We start from the raw sequence: 20,423 nt of genomic DNA on the forward strand, positions 1-20,423 counted from the left end.
AAGCCACTGCAGGCATGTGGCTTTGTATCCTGAATCAAAGGTAAATGTCTGGTCATTTCTGTTTCTATTTAATCTGTGCAATTTAAACTAACCTTCAAAGACTGAATCAATTCAGCCTCAGGCTTTTTGGCTGTCTGTACTTAGCCAATAGGCTTGTGGTTAGTGTTCTCACAAGGGATAATGAAAACACAAATTCAAATATGTTTTCTATCTGTTAGAGATCATGAACCTGAACCCAGATTTTCTGTCCCCTAGTAAACTGCTGTAAAAATCACGCTAAAGTGTTTTTTTTTTGAGTAACACTTTCTCAATATTCTGTGGCAAAGCTATTACATTTTCTTTAAAAGTACTTAAAATGTTAATTGTTCCAGAAAGCAAGTAAGAATAACCCTTAGGCTTGGAGTCATTAGGTAAAGGACACAGGATGCCTCCCCACTTGCAAGCTTACTTAATTAGAGACGTTTTATTAAGAGAATTTTTGGACAATATATCATCACCTTTGCTTTTAGGGTAATAATAGTTAACAAAAAAGAACCAAATTGCCCAGTCCTGGGACACAGGTAGTCTCTTACAATCATCAGCAGGTCTGTGATGCTACTTCCTCTTAAGGGACCTTGCACTGCTCCAGTGATTTGCTTCCAACTTGTGTGTGTGTACATGCATGTGTGATATGTAGCAGCATTAAAAATGGACCCACCTGAATGAATAGAAGAACAGAGTGTGAAGAGACACACTCAGTAAGGACACTGTTTGCCCTGAGGGTGAGTGAAGCTGCTGTGGAGGTAGCCATCTTTGAAGTGGAAAGGGTGATGTAACCCCAGGAGGGTTTTAATGAGAGATGTTGGCAAAAGCCCGGGAAGAGGTCTGGCCTGGGACTGGCTGAAAGTCTTGGCTAAAAGAAAGGAGCAGTTTTCCTTGGGAGAGAACAAAGGAGAGAGGGGATGAGAGACAAGCTGGAGACCAGGGAAAGGATCTTTTCATGGCTGGCCAGCCAGCTGGCCCTCCAAGAGCCCCTGGCAGAGCCCAGCAGAAGTAGCAATAGCAGGGAAGAGTGCTACAGTGTGTCTGTTCTCCCACCCTTCACCTCAGAGCCCTGCCCCAGCAGAACAAGAGAGGAACTGCCTGCGAGGAGACTCCAAACCTGGGAAGACCCTCCTGCAAGCCCCCATGTGGCTGGGTGAGCACAGCAGGGGAGGGAGGTGCAGGGGCAGGGAAAGAGGCTGGAGACTGCCCTGGTTTTTTCCCCTGTGAGTGAGAAGGCACCGGGGAGGGGCTACGTTTGCTGGGTGCTGTGAGGCTGTGCTGGGCAGGGGAAACTGTTACAACCGGCAGCCCAGACCCTGCTTCCTACAGAGCCAAGGAAGGGGTCTGGAGAAGGATAAGCTCTCTTGCAGGGGACTGCAGGGGAGGAGCCACTGCCTGCTGCACTGAGACTCCTGGAGCTCATGCGAGGGATGCTAGCACCAGGGACCACCCACAGATCCTGTGCAGGGGCACAGACAGTCCTGCTCCCTGAGACACCCAAGCAGAGGCAGTGCATACAGGGTCCTCAGTACACACTGTCCAAGTTATAAACTGTGTAAATAAGTTTTTGATGGTTTATTAGTTGGAGTATCAATGTATTTATGTAACTTGCATACCTTCCCCTATAGTAAAGTGTATCTAAGAAGCATTAATCCTTAGGCCACCATCACCAGGTCATGCGGTATAACATTTGTTCTATTGTATTGGTTATATGGTACCTTGTAAATAATTAAATCCTGTAAATAGTTTTATAACAGTCTGCAAGGTTGTTTTATTGTCAGGGGAGGCTCTCTGCTCTGGGGCCCTACAGCAGCTACTCAGGGAGCTGGGCAGGGCCACTGGTTATTGGGTATCCCAGGATCCCACTATTCAGGTGAGGGCATGGGTAGCGTCACGTGCCGCGTTACAGAAAGAAGAAAAGTTTGGGTAAGATTCAGTGAATACTCTTTCTATTCTGAAATGTGGGCCTTAATTTCTGAAGAATAATTTCTGAAGAACAGAGCAAAAATCTCTCCAAACACACACATATGAACACACATACCCTTTGTATTTCCTATTGGTTAGGTTAAGTTTATCCCTGGCTCATTTTGATGATTCCTCTGTGAATCCCATTCTGAACTACCCAACTCTCACTATATAGGGAGCCTAATTAGGGCCACATTCTCCTGAGTGACAGGGTATTTAAATGAGACATCACATTGTGATGCCAATGCACCCTGTTTGATCCAGACCAACATTCTTTCCTAGTAGCTTAGCAGCAGTGGCAGTCCCTTGATATAAGGACAAGTCTTCCAGTGAATAGGGAAGTCATCAATGAATCCAGAGATGATTGAGGAGTATGATCTGAGATCCATATGTTTAACTGCAACCATGTCAAATAGTTCTGGGAGCAAGGAGGAGATACTGGTGATGTCGGGTTACAGTACTTTCCCTTTGTCTTTCTTATTTGCTCACCTCTTCAGTGAGGTGAGTTTGCTCAAAATGATCAATACCTTGTTGTACATCCTGGTGCCACTAGGAATGATTCAATGCTTAAGTCTTCCAGGTGTATCAGTACTGCATTTCTTCAATTGGCCTTCAAGGTATTCTTTTGCCTACCTTTAGAGCACTGCTCATTGATGAATTGGGAATATAGGACTGTTCTGAGAACCAGTTGTCAGGCATCCTTATGACAAATCCTGTCCAAAGGAGCTGGTGCTGTATAAACATGCTTCAATGCCGGTGATGTTTGCTTAAGTCAGAACACAGCCATTCATTCTCCCATTCTTCCAGTTGATATGAGGATTTTGGTAATATTCCAAAGCTTTCAGGTGTCATCAAAGATATGTCATCAAAGTTTTTCACCTACCCAATAGGGTACAGATGACAACAGCCTGGTAGATGAGAAGTTTTCTTTGGGTCCTGATGGCATGATCATCAGGCATGATTTAAGAGACATCCAAAGACACTACTGGCAGAGTTTGTTAAATATTATTAACTATATTTACTTTACCTACCAAGCGAGGGAAAATGCTAGACGTTTTCCAAGATTTGCCCTCTAATTGTAATATGTGGAGGAGCAGCTGGTAGATCCAGTTAAGAGTGACCTGGAGCTCTTCAACTGAGTGAGCACACACAACACAATCATCAGTATACCTCAGTATTGGAGGTGTTGGTTATCTTGGATTTGGAATGTAACTGGTTGATGTTAAAAAGGTTTCTGCCCATGCAATATTGGATGCTGACTCCAGCTGGAAGTCTATCAGTAATGAGAAGTGGAATAGCTTTCTACAGATAGAAAAAAGTGTTGGTGCAATCACACATCCTTGCTTGACTCCAGTTCTAATAGTGAAGGAGTCTGTTTTCAAGCCATTTCTTAGGATGATTGCTGTCATATTTTCTTGGGCTAAGTACAAACATGCAAAAAGCCTGGGGCAAAATCAATGTAAGTTCTGCAGTTTTCTGTAATTGGTGTAGTTTAGATTGGTAATGAACAGAACACAGATTCACCCTTTGGTAGGAGGGGACAAATCTTGGACTGGGTTCCACCATTTTTAAATCAGTCTGTGTGCATCAAACTTCTGTTCTGTTATGGGTATAGACCAGTTTGTGATTACATTTTTACCAGTATAAGTTATGTCTGTACCTAGCCTTGAAGGAGTCTGATAATGGTAACACATTTTGGTAGGCATCGAACTCTCATCACAATCTTCCATAAGGCATCTTTCTTGATTGAATCAAAGGCCTTAGGTCAATGAAAGCAATGTAAAGATCTCCGTGTTGCTTGTGGGATTTCTCCTGCAGCTGTCTAGCAACACAGATCATATAAATTGTACCTCTTAATCATCTAACACTACATTGGGATTCAGGTAGAATCTCCTCAGGGAGAAAAGTGAGTCTATTGTGGAGACTGCTCACCAAAGAGCCCCAAGGGATGACAAGGTCAAACAGTCACAAACTTCTCCGTGACCGTTTCAGGCTGGACATAATGAAGAACTTCTTTACTGTCCGAGCCCCCAAAATCTGGAATAGACAACTGCCAGAGATGGTTCAAGCACCTAATTTGAACGCCTTCAAGGGAAATGTGGATGGTTATCTTGCTGGGATCCTATGACCCCTGCTGACTTCCTGCCTCTGGGGCAGGCGGCTGGACTCGAAGATCTTGTGAGGTCCCTTCCAGCCCTAATGTCTATGTAATCTATGACTGTGGGTGACAATCTTCTCAGATATGCGTAGCAGTGAAATACCAGAATAAGTGTTTTGATCTGATATATCTCTTTTGTTCAATATGGTAACAATTCTGGTTGCTATCAAGTCACTGGAAATGTGTTCATGCTTCCAGATTTCATAATAATGACTTGTTGTTGGTGAGAGAGCTTTTTTTCCACCTTGCTTATAAATTTCAGCTGGTAGTCTGTCAGAACCACGTGCTTTGCTGTTTTTCATCTGCAAGGTAGTCTTAATACAGTGTTATTGAAGTAGTTTTTACAAACTATTGCAACAGTCACAAGGAAAAAGACCATGCAAGTAAAATGTAAAACAAAGGGACCAATCCTACAGTCGCTGTGTGTCCATCATAATTAAACCCTAAAGAAGTCATCACCACTTCACAGAAATGGACATTATCACTTCACAGAAATGGACTTAAAATATGTTCTATGGATACCTATTTTATATACATATTTGGGATATATTTCTATCTAATGTGAAACATCAAGCACATTGATATGAAAGGCCCCTTGTCAGGGCCTTAAAATGAAAACTTTTCTTTTTAGCATGACATAAGCATTCCATATTTAAAACCTGAAGAGGGGAAAAAAACACTTTAGTGTTACAGAAAATATTCCAAAGAATGGGGAAATATAGATAAAATCCTGAAAGACTTAAAAAGAAGAAATTACTATTATTATTGAATTTAAATTTTCTAATTAATCAAAGAATCAGCGGCATAGACTAGAATATCCATAGAATCCTTCTTAAAAGTCCCCTTTTTGTGGGGTGAGGGCATTCCTGCAGGTTAAGAGTCTTTCCTTTGTTTTCAAAGTAGAATTAACGACTCCAGCACATTTCAAATTAATGGCTGTAGTTGATTGTTTTAGTATTTCAATCCTGAACTTTATATTTGTAGAGTTTTAATTATTATAAAAGGAAACTACATTTGCTAAACCAAACATCTATCACATTACTTTAAAGTAGTTTTTATTAATATTTCTTTTTGTTGTTTTCTTTGCTGAATTAGAGCTGTTTGGCTTTAGGACTTTTGCTGACATATTTTTTGTTAAGACATACTTTCATGAGAAATAGTTCCTTTCAAATGAATGCAGAGCTGTTTGTAGTGAAATTAAAAATTAAGTTTTTAATATATGTGCTTCAGGCATGATCATCTTACCCTCAGAAATTCTATTTCTGTTTTCAGCTCACAGACATAGCCATCATAATGATAGCTTTCTTTTGTGGCAATTGAAAAGGAAAGCAGGAAATCAATAATTCTTCATATTTCGTAGCAAATAGTTATATACTAAAAAGCAGATTTATAGAAAGGTCACACATTAATAGGGCCCCAAATCAAAGCAACTAGAGACACAAATAAACATCTTAAAGTCTTCTTTCTTAGCCAGTTCAGCCTCTCTTACAGTAGTACCCTTGGTTCCTTTTCTGTTCCAACATCCCCATTCCCCACTTGTACTCCCAGTCGTAATCTTTGTCCAACCAGACCAAGCCTCTGCCTCCCAGATCCCAGCTTTAGTCATCAACTTGTCCCCATCTTCCTCCCTGCCCTTGGATTCTTTTCTCAATCTATTCCCTCTTTTACCATAACTAGGGGTCTAGTTATCCTCCACCACGCCACTGGTGGGCTGTGAGGCTGGACTGCAGTGTCAGGAGGACTGCTGGCTCCCTTTGGGAAGCCAGCATTTTATTTTCAGTAAGTTATATATATATATTTTTTTTTTCCTCAGATTTCACAAACATTACCCACTTCTGTGGGCCATGCCAGATTTTGCATTTTTTGTGAAACCCATGAAATCACAATTTTGGTAGGTACCTAACCATAACCTTACTTTATAATCCTGCTCTTGTCTTCTCTGCATTAGAGTAGAGCTGCTTCTTTCTCAGTGTTCTTTGAGTACCAGAAGAGGAACATTTAAAGACAGGCTTCCTACTCTCAGTTATGACAATTGCCAGAGGGGTTACCACAGCAGTCAGGAATCACAATATCAGGGAAAGACACTACAGCCAAGAGCTGAAGTATATTTAGTGCAGATGCAATCCTCAGAGAATGCATCTGCCAAGATGTATCTCTAAATATTTCTGCTGAACATGCGATCACCTCAGTTTTTCAAATGCTAGAATTGGGCATTTTTTAAATGCAAACAGCCCAAGGGATATCGCTAATATCTGACTGACTTCTTCTGATACATTTCAAGCCCCTGCTCCAAAACTTAGCAGCAGTATATTTTTTCAGTGAAACCCTTTGAGGCCTTTTTAATATGGGAAAACTAATGCATTTTCCCCTAAGCTCATACTCAGAAGTAGCCGAACCATTTCCAGAAGCTTGCAAAATAAATATGCAGCCTGAGGCACACCCTGGCATGAAAAAAATTTCAGCCTGAACAGCCAGTTGGGTTAACCTACAAGCAACTGAAAATGGAAAGTAGTAATGTAAAGTATTGGGCTACTTTACCAACAGGAATCTCTACAGTTCCAATTATAATGCCATATGCTTATTCCACACCCAATGCTTGTCTCTTTGTGCTAATATGCTGTGGAGAAGAGCACATTTTGTCTGAACTTTGGAATATTTACTATTCAACCCAAGATCTATTTCCAAGACTTTCCATTAATAGGAAATTTTTCAGCATTCAGATCTGAAAGTTCAAAACCCAGCTCAAAATGTTTGACAAACAGTATTCAAATCTTGGAATTATGCTAAGTAAAAGAATGACTGCTATCAAGAGTACCATTTAGAAAAAATAATTCTTTAAATCTTTCAACCATGAATAATTACTATATTTCAGACAGACACATTTTATATGTCAGCTTTCAGATGTTTTCTGAATAATTGGGGCCTTAATCAATGTCTTTAAAAGCTTCTGAATTGCAAGAAAAATATCATTTTAAAAGTTATTTGATTTGTAACTCTCTGTCATCTAGTGTTAGTTTCAGCATAATAAAATACATATGGAAGGTTTTGCTTAATTGCTTGAAAGCAAAAAGGATATACTTTGACAGACTGTGATAGCATATTTTGCAGGTAACTTTAGCTTCTAGTGGCATTTAGAAAGTATATACTTTTTGGACTATTTAAAAAAAATAGTATTTATAATTCTGGAAAATCACCAGTAGGACACAGGGAGGCAGCAATTCCTAGTGTGTAGGGTGTATAATTAGAATTCAGTTCTCACATAATTATACCTTTCCTTGTTAAGCACTTTGAACTCTACAGCTAAAACTGCAGTAATAGATGATGTTGTTATTTTAATATTCTCCTTTTATTACTTATTAGAGAAATAGTGTTTTAAAGTACAGTACATTCTTCTTCACATAATAATTTAAGTTTATTGCTCTCTTGTTACTTTAAATAATTTTATTGAAAAGTTTTATGGAAAGCTAAAAGAACTTTTGGCATCATTGTTAATAGTATGCTTATTTCTACTATAGCTACATCCAGAGGTCTAAATAATGAAGCAGACCCCCTTGTGGTAGGCACTGTATACACTTAGGCTAAGTACAGACAGTCAAATAGCTCAAGGCTGAGTCAATTCAATCTTCATTAGTTCAAGCTGTGTAGACTGAACCAATAAGTGAACAAACAGACATTCACTTTTGATTCCAGAAATACAACCACATGCCTGAAGTGGCCCAGACCAGAAGCTGGGGGGTGCTAGAAACACCTCCCTGCTTCACGAGAGCAGAGAGATTGGGCCCAGGCTAGCCAGCCCACCTGAGGGGCGGGGTGGGGTTTGCAAGGGAGGTGCAAAGCATTCTGGGATGTTGGGAGACTGTGAGTTAACTTGAATTGAGAAGGGATCTGGGACAGAAGATCAATAACCTGATTTAACCTAAATCAGTTAAGTCTAATATTACATCCATCCAGTTTTATCTTAAATCAGTTTCAGCCATTTTGAAAGCAGTATATGTGCACTGAACTTCTGTTGTGTGTCAGATTTGAACTGGTTTTTGATCACTTGTACTGGTTCATGTGTAATTTCTATCCCTAACCATAATAGACAGACCCTGTCCAGGGGGAGCTTACAATAGATACCATGAATGTGTTTTGGGATAAAGGTTCAATGAGATCAGTAAGGGTGACATTGCGCGCTTTAGAAAAACCTTATATTGAACAATATATTACAAAACCTCCTATACTTTGCTTGTCCTTTCCTTAAGTCACAATTCCCCAATGATGGCACAGAAAGATTCTAGCTCAGCATGGAGTGACAAGAAGTCTACATTCAGAAAGACAGGGAAAAAAGTTAAAGGACAGGAAACATAATGTACAAGCTTTAAACAACTAGACATGACAATTTCTATTCAAAATTGTAACTTTTATAGCCAGACTTATTTAGGAGTTTATAAAAAAAAAAAAAAAATAGTGTCTTTAGAAAAATGTTTAAGATTTTGCTTTCTGCATGCAGGTCTTTTAAAAATAATGGAGATAATGTGGCTTTACTTTTTAGGGTATCAAACTAAGGGATAAATCTTGTTTTACTTTACATGCTTAAATGCAATTACAGAGAGCTGTGTAATAGCTGTTTTTGGCACTTATGCCAAATTTGGGATTCAGCTGTGGATGTGAAGCATACATGTACCCCTTGATCATGCTTAATGAGGGTACACTGTGGTTGGGCAGCTGCACACAGGTAGAGTACGCATGAACAGTTATGCAGATAGGGTGAATACGTCCCAAAATAAGTTGGTCAAACTGTTACTTAAAAAATTGCCAATTGCTCAGATCAAGAGTGAGACTTTATAAAGGGGGATAAGGCAAAATGCTGCATTTATTGATTACATGAAGCAGATACATAAGCTTGGACACACCAGCCATACAAACAGACATGCACAAGTATACATACAAAACCACTCCAGTAAGATGTTATAGTTACCAGCAGAAGTTACTCAATGTTAGCACTGAATGGCCAATCCAGGCTCATTGAGAGTGATGAGCAGGGGTGAACAGACGTCCCTGTGATCCAGGAAGTTGCAGAGAGTGGGTTCCCCAGCAGGGCTTGTCTGCATCTCACTTTTATAGGGATTTCAAATCTTTGTTCAGCATTGGGGTTTTTCCATGCTCTGTTTTAGGTATAGGTTGTTTCTTATCCATCTTCTGGTTATCTCAACTTGATGTCATTCCAGTAAAGTTGATATCTCAGAGTTGGTATCTCTGTCTTGAAGCACTGTGTAGTTCAAATGGCAGGATATGCAAAATCCCTTCTTCTCACTATCTTCTTTGCATCTGATCACAGATGAGTTCTTCAGCCATCCACTAATTTGTTTACTGTCTGGTAACTCATATATTGGTGCCTTGTTGCTTATACAATCAGTTAAATCTTCTTGTTTTCATGCAAATAGTTACCATTCTTTCACCATTCACCCTCTCACACAGACACTCACGTACACGGGGCATACAAAGTTCATTTACTCATGTCAAGCAGGGAACAAGCACAAAATGGAGTTTGAGTTGTTTGTAAAAGAGAAAAATAAAGCTAATACAATCATAGAGGTTTATCAATTCAATACTATTATCATGTAAGCATAATAACTAATATGTAAAAAAAATCATACTACAAAACAAACAAACCACACTAACTAGGGGAGAAGGAGCCGGGCAATGCCTAAATCCATGAACTGATGATCAGGGGACTTTGCTGGGAAGCAGGATATGCAGGTTCAAAAACCCACTGCATGAGGGGTACCTAGAACTTGGGTATCCTGTTCCCTAGGCAAGTGTCTAAATCATGAGGCTATTAGGCTAAAACCTGGGAGGACCTTCCATTGCCTTGCTTCCAGTTGGTGTTCATGCAGGTGATTCTGTTTTTCCCAGAGGGAAAAATAGAATTGGAAACTAAGTTAAAAACATTGCAGTTATGCAGCTGTGTATGTGCCATTCAGGCACAGAAATGTATTTGGATGAGCTGTTTTAGAGAAGCCCTATTGAAGTAAGTTGGGCTGCTCAAATGAATAATGCAGAATCAGGCATTCATGCCGTAGCCTGTACAGTGTTCATTCTTAACCAGCTGTCTGAAGATACATTAATCTTCAAATAGGTGTAAAGTATCCTTCCAGGGATACAGGGTTATTTTTTGTTACATGGAATTGTGCTTTAGCTTTAGACAAGACATTTATAGTAGACAGGATGTTGTTCAGTACACAGCCAGATCATCTTGTAGTTGTGTACTCAATTTGTCCTAGCCTCAGTCTCTCTGAATTACTGCAGAGTCTCTGCAGTTTTAATGGTAGCAAAATATCCTTTGTACAGGAACATATTAGGTTTTTTTGCCCTACTGCTCTCACATGTAATCAGTCATCCTGTGTTTTAAAATTTTAAGCTGTCCATTTTACATAGCTCATGTTGTTTACCACTTAAATTGTGCACAGCATAAGAGCAAGTTGTTACTATTATAATATGAAGGCAGTTAATTGTAACCCAGTTTATCCCTTCATTCAGCAAGAGACAGGCCAGGTCTTCAAACCATTGCCAGATTTACTAAGAAGCAGTTATACTCTGACAAACAAACACTGTTAATGGTAGACATTCTATAACATACTAGAATGATTAATTGTGTTGTCCTGTAGGGCCAGGCCAACCCTCAGAAACTCAAAATTGTGCTGTTAGATGGGAGGGTGTAACACAATTGCACATATATACACACAAAAATAACTTAGGCGCACACACACACGGTACATACACACCCAGGATTACCTATCTAAGCACAAGCACACCTATCACCAATTCAAGCATATACACACTATACACCCCAAAATTAGAAAAAAGCCAGGCTTGGGATACCCAGGATGCTTGATGATTATGGGAGAGGGAGTCAAGAGTCAACAATGTCCATGAGGAGAGGAAGGAGGGAGAAGGATGAGGGTTAAGATGGGAGAGGGAAAAATAAGAGTGAAAGTTGCCAGGTCCAGGATTAGAACCAGCAGACTGGAGGGGAGCTGGGGTTACTTGAGGTCAATAGGGCTTAGGGTAACTTAAGGTTAATTGATCAAAGGAAAGTGCCGAAAGCTGGCAGAGTGAAGGACTGATGCCAGGGAAAACTGGCACAGAGACTGGGGCTGGGGCAAAGAAAGTCCAAGGAGCTGAGAGGCAAGTCAGGGAGCAGCAGGGAGAGCCAGGAGTGACTGCAGGTGCTGGGAAGAGGCTGCAAGGAGCCGCTGGAGGCAGCGGAGGTAAGCCGGGAGATCAGGGAATGCTATGGGCAGTGCTTGGGGCCAGGAAAGAGAGCTAGGAGCAAGTAGAGGTGATGGGGGAGCTGAGAGAAACTGGGTCAGGTCGAAGATCAGGGAGAGAAAATGGAGGTGGTGTGGCAGAGATGGGAAGCTGGGAATGGATACAAACTGAGAAAGAGAGATCAGGGAGAGAAGGCAGAGGCAGCAGGGCAGCCAGGAAGCTAGAGAACAGAGGGTGAGACAGAGAAGTTTGGAGAGAGAAGGCAGAGGCAGCAGGGCAGAGACGGAAAGCTGGGACACAGAGAAGTTCAGAGAAAGAAAGTGGGGGTGGCAAGGCAGAGACAGAAGCTGGGAATGGACACATATGGAGGGAGATCAGGGAGGGAAGGTGGAGGCAGCAGGGCAGAGACGAGAAGCTGGGAATGGAGGGAGACACAGAGAAGCTCAGGGGAAGAAAGTGGAGGCAGTAGCACATGATGGCGAGGCCAGAGAGCAGAGAGGGACAGGAGAGATCGAGGAGAGAAGGCAGGGATCAGGGAGAAGGCAAAGGGAGGGAGAGCAGAGGGGCAGGAAGCAGAGATTGGAGTAGGGCTGGGAGATCAGTAAGACAAAACCCAACTTGGGTTCTAAATTAACAGTTTTATTAAACAAGCAGTATACTGTACAGCTCATGAAATTATTGGTTCACACACACACACACACACACACACACACACACTAGCACTTACTCAATGGCAGCAGGAGAGAAAAAGGCTTGGTGTAGATTGAAGTTAAAGTGTATAGGGGCAGAGTCCAGATCCTTTGCTTGGGGAAGGAAGGTGGGTGATAGCTACCTATCCTGGGCTATGAGTTGATCCTCAATGGCCAATCAGGGTCTTCTCCAGCAAGGTGTTGTCCAGAGGGGGTCACCAGCAGGGACTCTGGGTGGATACGTGGCATGGTGTAGTGCTGGTCCAGATGGAGAAGGCATCCCAAGGACATCAGACTCTACCACCCTTTTATAGGGGTGGGCTACTTCTGTCTTCTATGGGAGGGGCATGTCCAGGGAAGGACAGTCCTACCCAGATGCCTACGTGCAGATCCAGGTGTCCTCCTTGTCTGGTAAGGACACCATGGTGGGGTTGCTGGTTTCTGTAGGGTCTTTGACTTTCAAATGCTGGGCTTTGGTTCTGTTCCTGGGTGAGGTCCATGGTTCTTGGATGAGTTAATGCAAGGCAATGGTCCAGTTGTTGAGTTGATTATTCAGTAAAGGCCTGCTGCCATTGTATCTCAAGCACCCTCATTCAGGAACCAATTTACATGAGACTGCTTAGACATGAGTCACAGTTACAACATAGGTTACACCCGGGCAGAGGACACAAGATGGAGGCTTGACATTACTTACGTTAACTTACACATGTAGGTCTAAATCGTATAGTACCAAATTAAAAAAACCCAGTAAAATAATCACAAAGTGAAAAAAAAAATCAATCAATATAAACATAATAATTATAAAATATAAAACAGTGGATCAAAGAAGGAGAGAGGAAAAAAAACTTGCTACCAAAATAATATGCTAAAGCTTATCCTACGTCTTAGCTTACTCATACTTATCTATAGGGAATAGAGAGGGAGAGAAAAAGTCAGAAATAGTTGGGGAAGGGAAGGGAATGCATTTCTCTCTTTCTCTCTCTCTCTTATTTATGTGTGTGTATGTGTGTGTATATATATAATGGAGTTGTGTTAGAGCTGTACTGAACTGATAAATTACTTTATGCACACTTAACTAATATACTTATACAAGTGGAGGAAAAAATAGAAAGTTTCTTTCACTGAAATCATTATGTGATTTAAATTTAATCAGTGATATTTCCCCCTTTCTGTAATACAAAAAATGGTATTATTTTTATTATAGTAGTAACCCACATAGGTCAGGATTCCACCATGTTAGGCACTGGACAAGTGTAAAGCACATGGATGGGCCCTGACTCAAAAACTCCATGAGAATCCACCACTAATGCTGCAAGTACTGGATCATGCTCTCTCCTGGTCTGAGGGCACTTTTACACTGCTCTACTGCAAAGTGCTCTTAAGTTGAAATAGCCAGCTATAAAAGGACATCTATGGTATAGAGCTGACACAGGGGCTCCTACATGCCTTTCCCATCTGTAGGATCCCCATGGTGCTATGTGCTCTAAATAGTAACATGCAGCTTGAGAAAAAGGGAACCTTCAGAATTCAGGCGAGACACTTTGCTGAAGGATTCAGGGTGCCACCATCACCCTATATGAGTAGGATAAATGAATCACCTTGGTATAGATTGTTGTTCATGCTCCGCTGGAGCTTGATGTAATGATGTGAAATTTTAAACTGCAATATAAATTATGTACACTGTCAAAATGAGCTCTTTTTGGTACTGTGTTAGACAATTTTAGAAAAGTGGACAGACACTAATTTGTCACCTTTTATCTCTGACCCTCCTGGAGATTGCAAAACAATTTTTATTAAGGCAGTGCCTAATAAAACACTAATATTTAGAATGGGCAAAATGTAGTAGATTTGATATAAAGCTCCACTTCTTCCTTCAGGTCAAACATTTAAGGAGGATTGAAACAAATTAGTTAATGTTGTGTTAGGTTATTTTCCATTTTTAATGTAGCTCTACATGCCAAGATTCGAGCTGGTTCTAGAGACAGATATGTAAAACTATCATGCGAGCTTTTTCACATGCCCTATCCAGTCTGATTTAGCAAAACAAGGTTTGGGCTAATGTAGGACAAAGTGTTGAGATAAGCTGATCATCTGTGATATTGTTCCCAACTGAAGTCCAAAGAAAAACTTTTGATTGTCTCTAGATTGTCAGGAAGTGATATTGGATTTAGGAATTTTAGATGACTGGATCGTCTCAGGATTTGCCTTCCAAACTTTTGTATCATCCTACTTCTAGATTTATCCACATATCTGTGATACCAAAATTATGAGTGGACCTTTTTAACCTGCCTATATGGAAAGTTAATTTTGTTCACTATGTCTTGGCAAATTATGCCTAAAATTACCTCTCAAGTCAACAGGGGCCACATGCATTACATCCATTTGAAGATGGATTTGTTTCACTACAAGGCAGTTGTACTTCTTACGTTGTAAGAAATAAAAGCTTTTTAAACATATAAATAAAATGTAAGTTAAAGAAGTGACCAAACCAATTTCAATGAATGCTAATGGAAATTCACTAATGGACAGAAAACTTGCCTGCCAAGTTTTAGCCTGGCTCTTATTTTAATAGCTGAGCAATACATTTTTTAAAAATGGGTATTTCTAATAAACAGCTTGACAGATCAACAACAGTGACACTGTAAAGTTAAAACAAATTATTCTAGTAAATCGGGCAAATTGGAACTAATTTTGCAGGCCAATTTAAAATACTGCATTAGCAGTTGGTAAGAAGCATTCCAAGTTAAACATTTTTACAGAAATACCATAGAAAAAAATAGTAGCCAATGCAAAACACTGTGGATGTATCTAGGGAAAAATATGCACCACCACCCCCCAAACAGAAAAAGTTTGCTCAGCAGAAATAGTAAGAAGGATATACTAAGTGTTTTAGGGTATCATTTTTCTCAATTATTTTCAGCAATGACAGTAATAAAAACAGATAACTAACAACATGGCAACCCCTATGTTAAGAAGTATACTCCTTGTGTAATATAGTTCAGGGAAAATAATTAAGTCTGTAAACTTTGACCACATTCAGTACAGAACATGGTACACTAACAGCTGTCCACAAACAAAAAATGGAAGAATAAAAACCTGCTTTTAAATTGGAGCTCATAGTCAGATTAAATCCCCTAGCCAATTTAAATGACTAGATACTGAATCAAATACCTGAAGGCTGGCTGTCTAGTGCTGATGTGGGAAAGCATTCTACTGCGCGGATAGATCTGTGTGGCTATATTATGAATATTTGCTCATGTAATGGGACTCACCACCCTTCAAGCAGAACAATGAGGTATTTCCCCCAGTTCCTTTTCTGCTACACTTGCAGTAGCGATAGGCTTTATTGACTTCTTTAAAGAGAAGGATTACATAATGGCATGTATTCTTGTGGTAGCTGCATTTTAAGACAATATCTTCTATTCCCTTCTCCACCAGATAAACATATGATTAATTTAAGATTAATGGTAGAACACTGTTTTTACCACAATTAACAGATATGAAAGCCAAAAAAGTGAAAACTGTTTGCAAGCCACATTTTCAAAGGATATCTCAAATTATTCAGGCAAGACTTGCGTATGAAAAAGACTCTATTATCATCAGTCATGTAATTGCAACTGGAAGGATTAAAAAATGCACCCAACTTGCAGACACAAATTAATTGGTACAGCGACTGGTTATGAAATTTAGGAGACTCTTGGGAGAAAATAGCCTTTAGTGTCTAATTGGGTTTTCTGTTGTTGTCACCCTCACTGCATGGTCAATGTCAAAATGCTAATTCCCCTATCTGAACCAACAGCAGGTCCTCTGAGTGTAAGACTATGAGCCTTTGTACACCACTATCTGCTTTCTACTGAATAAGACCCTAAGCTTCTTACAGTGGTTGATTTTTTTTTTAAATACATTTTACTAAGGAGGGGCTAATATAAACATTGATAGTATTTTTATAGAGATCACATTTTGATGCTTATTAAAAATATGTAGAAAGCCCAGAAAAAAAAATCTGAAATCAAGCATTTGGAACCTTTTCAATGGTGCAATAAAACCACTCTGGGAAGCAAAGTCCATAGGATCTGATGAGTTTCATATGGGTTTAATATGTTTTAGAATATCTGGCCAATGTGGTATAGAATGTAACGTATCAATGTAAATGGTGCCTTATTGGGTCAGACCATGGATATATATTTAACTTATTAGTCTGTATCTCAAGAATGGCAACTTGGTCGAGATGTAGGCCGAGGCATACCACCTAAGCCTCACCCATGACTCAAAGCTAGTTGGGACTTTGAATTGCTCCCTATGGAGATGAAGCTGTAATTCAGACCTCACCTTTGTTGACAGCAATATAGAAGTTATGGACAAAAAAGATGTTTTGGAACCCATTCCCCCCACACATCACAGACCAATCACTATCAATATCACAGCAGCCATAACCCCAAATATGGTACCAGTGCATAGCTACTTCAATTTTAAGAAAGCAGACTGGACAGGCTTATTTGAAGACCTTTACAAAAGTGACACACATCAAACCAGTCTCAGATAACTATAAGCTCTTCATGTATGTACTACAGAAAACTTAAAAGAGAATTATACCTTGAGTACATAGAACTGAGTACATACCAGGGTTTACTCCCATAATAGCAGCCAAATATATAAAAAAAATACAAGCAAATGTTTCCTTTCTCAGAAAATGGTATTGCAGCAGGGACAGCCCTAAATAACAAGATCCAAAAAGAAAAGTGACAGAAATTGAAATAATTGACTGAAGGAACAGATATGATCCACACTAGCAGAAAAGCATAGTTAACCATTCACAAGCTGACTAATGACCTGAAGAAAGTGCAGCAATACTACAACACCACAGCCAACCAGATGGATCACCATTTCTACTTAACAGCAAAGCTTTGAACAAACAGCCTAAAATATGGGTTAGACAGCAAACTGATCTAGAGGAAAATCAATGTTGCACACCATACACAATGGATGAACTTGATGCTAGAATGAGTCACTTGAAGAATGGCAAGCGACTGTACTTGATGACATAAGCATGGAGCAGATTAAGCACTTTGGTTGTGCAACCAAATTAGGGGTTGTAACAGGTCTAGCATGCTGAAGCCTTTCTGTTGGTGGCTCCGCCTTCCTGTCTTGGGCTAACTGCCTGCTTACTTGACTGCCATGCCTTGATTTTAATTGATTGAGTGATGTAATTAGCGGGAGGCTTCCCACTTTATATGCCCGGTATCAGGGGGCGCTATCTGCAGCTCCTTTTCCTCCCCTACACTGCAGCCCAAGCCTCGCAGATGGTACTTGACATGGTATGCCCTATGCCTTAGCCCTCTTCTTTACTTCTGGGGCCCCTCTCTGCCCCCTCTCACTCCGGGGCTTCTCTCTCTAGCCCCCTCCCGCTCTGGGCTCCCTGCTTCCCCCTAGCTCCAGGGCTCCCTGCTGCCCCCTCGTTCCGGGGCTCCAGGGCTGGGGCCAATACGCCCCCAAACAATGTTGTGCCCTCTCCGGCACCACAAGACCCCTTGACTGTGGCATTCCTATGAGGCCTCCTCTACCCCTAATAGCCTCACCCGGTCCTCTGGTTAAATAGTAAACACAAAACACAAAATACAAAGCCCCTGGGCTATAGCGTAAACTAAACCGCCTTGTCAAAAATCCATGTTCTGTCCCTACTGGAAAAAATCCACAACTAGGAGATGCTCCTGCAGTCTATCTTCCCCTTTCCCTGCGTACTGGCCGAGCTCCCCGCTCCTTGGCCGCCAGAGGGGAACTGCTCTCCTGGCCTTATGCTTGGGCTTAAGAAGGGGCCAAGCCCTGCCCCTTCCTGTCAGCTGACCCCCTTGGTTTCCCTGGCAACCAGCACCTGTCCTGCCCTGGTGACTGGCAGTTGAGCCTCCCCCTTCTCACCATTAGGGGTCTCTCCTGCCATTTCTGCTTTTAGGCGCAGGGCACCCGCGTGCACTGCGACACACCTCCCCGCCTTTTTTAACTCTTGGCTCACCGAGCCGTGTCTTCATTCACAGCTGTTGCTCCATCCATCTGGGACTCTCCTCTCAGCCTTTTCCCCTGGCACCCAGTAATTCAAACTCGGGAGGCAGAGGTTTTCAGGTGCCTCCTACTCACTTTTTACCCAAAGTGCACCATGTGGGAATTGTTGGGAGTTACCCCACACAGGTAGTCCCCCCACACTAGCCAACCTTGGTAGGGTGCCTTTAAGCCTATTTTCTTTCCTACTTTCTCCATAGACGGTTCTGATCATGTTGCATCTTCCTGATGGATGCAGCAGGTGCCTCACTGCAGTCGTTGGGAATCCACCTCCCTGTCAGCCTGTTATTTTTCTTCCTTACCCGGTAGCCTCCTGGGCCCCCTGGCTTCACTTTTTCCTCATATTGTCTCAAGAGGAAATTGGTGTTTATGTTTTGGGTTCCAGGATGATGTTTTACATTGAAATAATACAGCTGCAGACTAAGGGCCCATCTCATCAGCCTTGCGTTATCCGTCTTCATGCTCTGCAGCCAGCGCAGGGGTGTGTGGTCAGTGACCAAGGTGAACCGACGCCCTAACAAGTAATATCGCAGTGTCTCAATAGCCCACTTTATCGCCAGACACTCTTTTTCCACTGTGGCATAATTTTGTTCCGGTGGGTGTAATTTCCTACTTACGTAGGCTTTAGGGTGCTCTTCTTCTCCTTCTTGCTGTACCAACACAGCTCCGATAGCCACATCCAATGCATCGGTCTGCACCAAGAAGGGTTTATTGAAATCTGGCATATACAAAAGCGGTTGTCAGCACAGTGCCTCCTTCACAGCTTGAAATGCCTCTTCTGCTTTTGATGTCCATTTCACTTGGATCTGAGCTCCTGCTTTTATCATATTTTTCAATGGTATTACTACATCTGCAAAGCGGGGTATAAACTTCCTATAATAACCAGCCAGTCCCAGGACAGCCCTCACTTGCTTTTTAGCACGGGGTGCTCAATATCTCCGCACCGCCTCCACCTTGCTCAGCAAAGGTCTCACTTTTCTGCTTCCTACTAGGAACCCCAGATGTTGCGTTTTCTTTTTCCCCCACCATACATTCCTTTGGGTTGGCTGTCAGCCTGGCCCTTCTTAAATCTTTCAGTACTGCCGTCAGTGCAGTGAGGTGCTCAGCCCAACCCTCTGTGTATATCATGATGTTGTCAATGTATGCCGTGGCGTAACCTCCATGGGGAGCCAAAACTTTGTCCATTAATCGCTGGAACGTGGCTGCAGCTCCATACAATCCATATGGCATCTGTCAGAATTGAAAAAGACCCCACGGAGTGGCAAATGCTGTTTTTTCCTGATCTTCAGGTGCCATGGGGACCTGCCAGTATCCTTTTGTTAAGTCCAATGTGGAGATGTAGTTAGCTTGCCCGATGCTCTCCACCAGTTCATCTACTTGGGGCATCGGATAGGCATCAAACTTAGCCACTGCATTTACTTTTTGGTAGTCAACACAGAGGCAGATTTTTCCATCAGGCTTAGGTACTGTCACGATGGGACTCCGCCAATTGCTGCAAGATTCACAGATAATACCCTTCTCCAGCATCATTGTAATCTCCTCTCTTATTGGGTCTTGGAGGCACTGAGGAATCTGTCTCCAATGCTTGTGTACTACCAGGCCCGGAGGGGTTTTTATCCTGTGTACCATGCCTCGGGCTTCCCCAGGGGTTCCCTGGAACACGTCTTCATACTCCTTGACCAACTTGGCAGCCTGTCTTCTCTGGTCTTCCAACAGTCGTGTGGCCAGTTCTACATCCCCTGGCCCACTTTCCTCCATTAACGTCGGTCCCACTTCCAACTCTTCAGGGTAACGGGCTAAATACATATGCTCGCAGTCTTCCCACCTCTTCAACATATTAACATGGTATACTTGCCTCTTTTTCTTCTTATCGGTCTGGTATACTTCGTAATCCATGGGCCCCACTTGGCGTACTACTTCATAGGGTCCCTGCCACCATGCAAGTAATTTGCTCTCGCTGTCTGGCAGCAGAACCAACACGCGGTCTCCCATGTCAAATCTCCTTTCCCGGGCACCTCTGTTGTAATGCTGTGCTTGTCATTGCTGGACTTCTTGGAGATTTCCCATGACCACTTTCCGGGCCGCCTCAAGGTGTTCCTGCAGTTGGATGACATATTGGGGGACATGTGCTGGTCTCTATGCCACTGTTCCTCCCAACCCTCCTTAACTAGGTCCAGAATTCTCCCTTGGTTGCCAGCCGTATAACAACTCAAATGGTGAGAACCCAGATCGAGGCCTGAGGTGCTTCTCTTACTGCAAATAACAGAGGGGGTATAACCATT

Source organism: Crocodylus siamensis, chromosome 3 (assembly GCF_052110815.1).
Source record: "Crocodylus siamensis isolate JL-2025a chromosome 3, ASM5211081v1, whole genome shotgun sequence".
Taxonomy (NCBI): domain Eukaryota; kingdom Metazoa; phylum Chordata; order Crocodylia; family Crocodylidae; genus Crocodylus; species Crocodylus siamensis.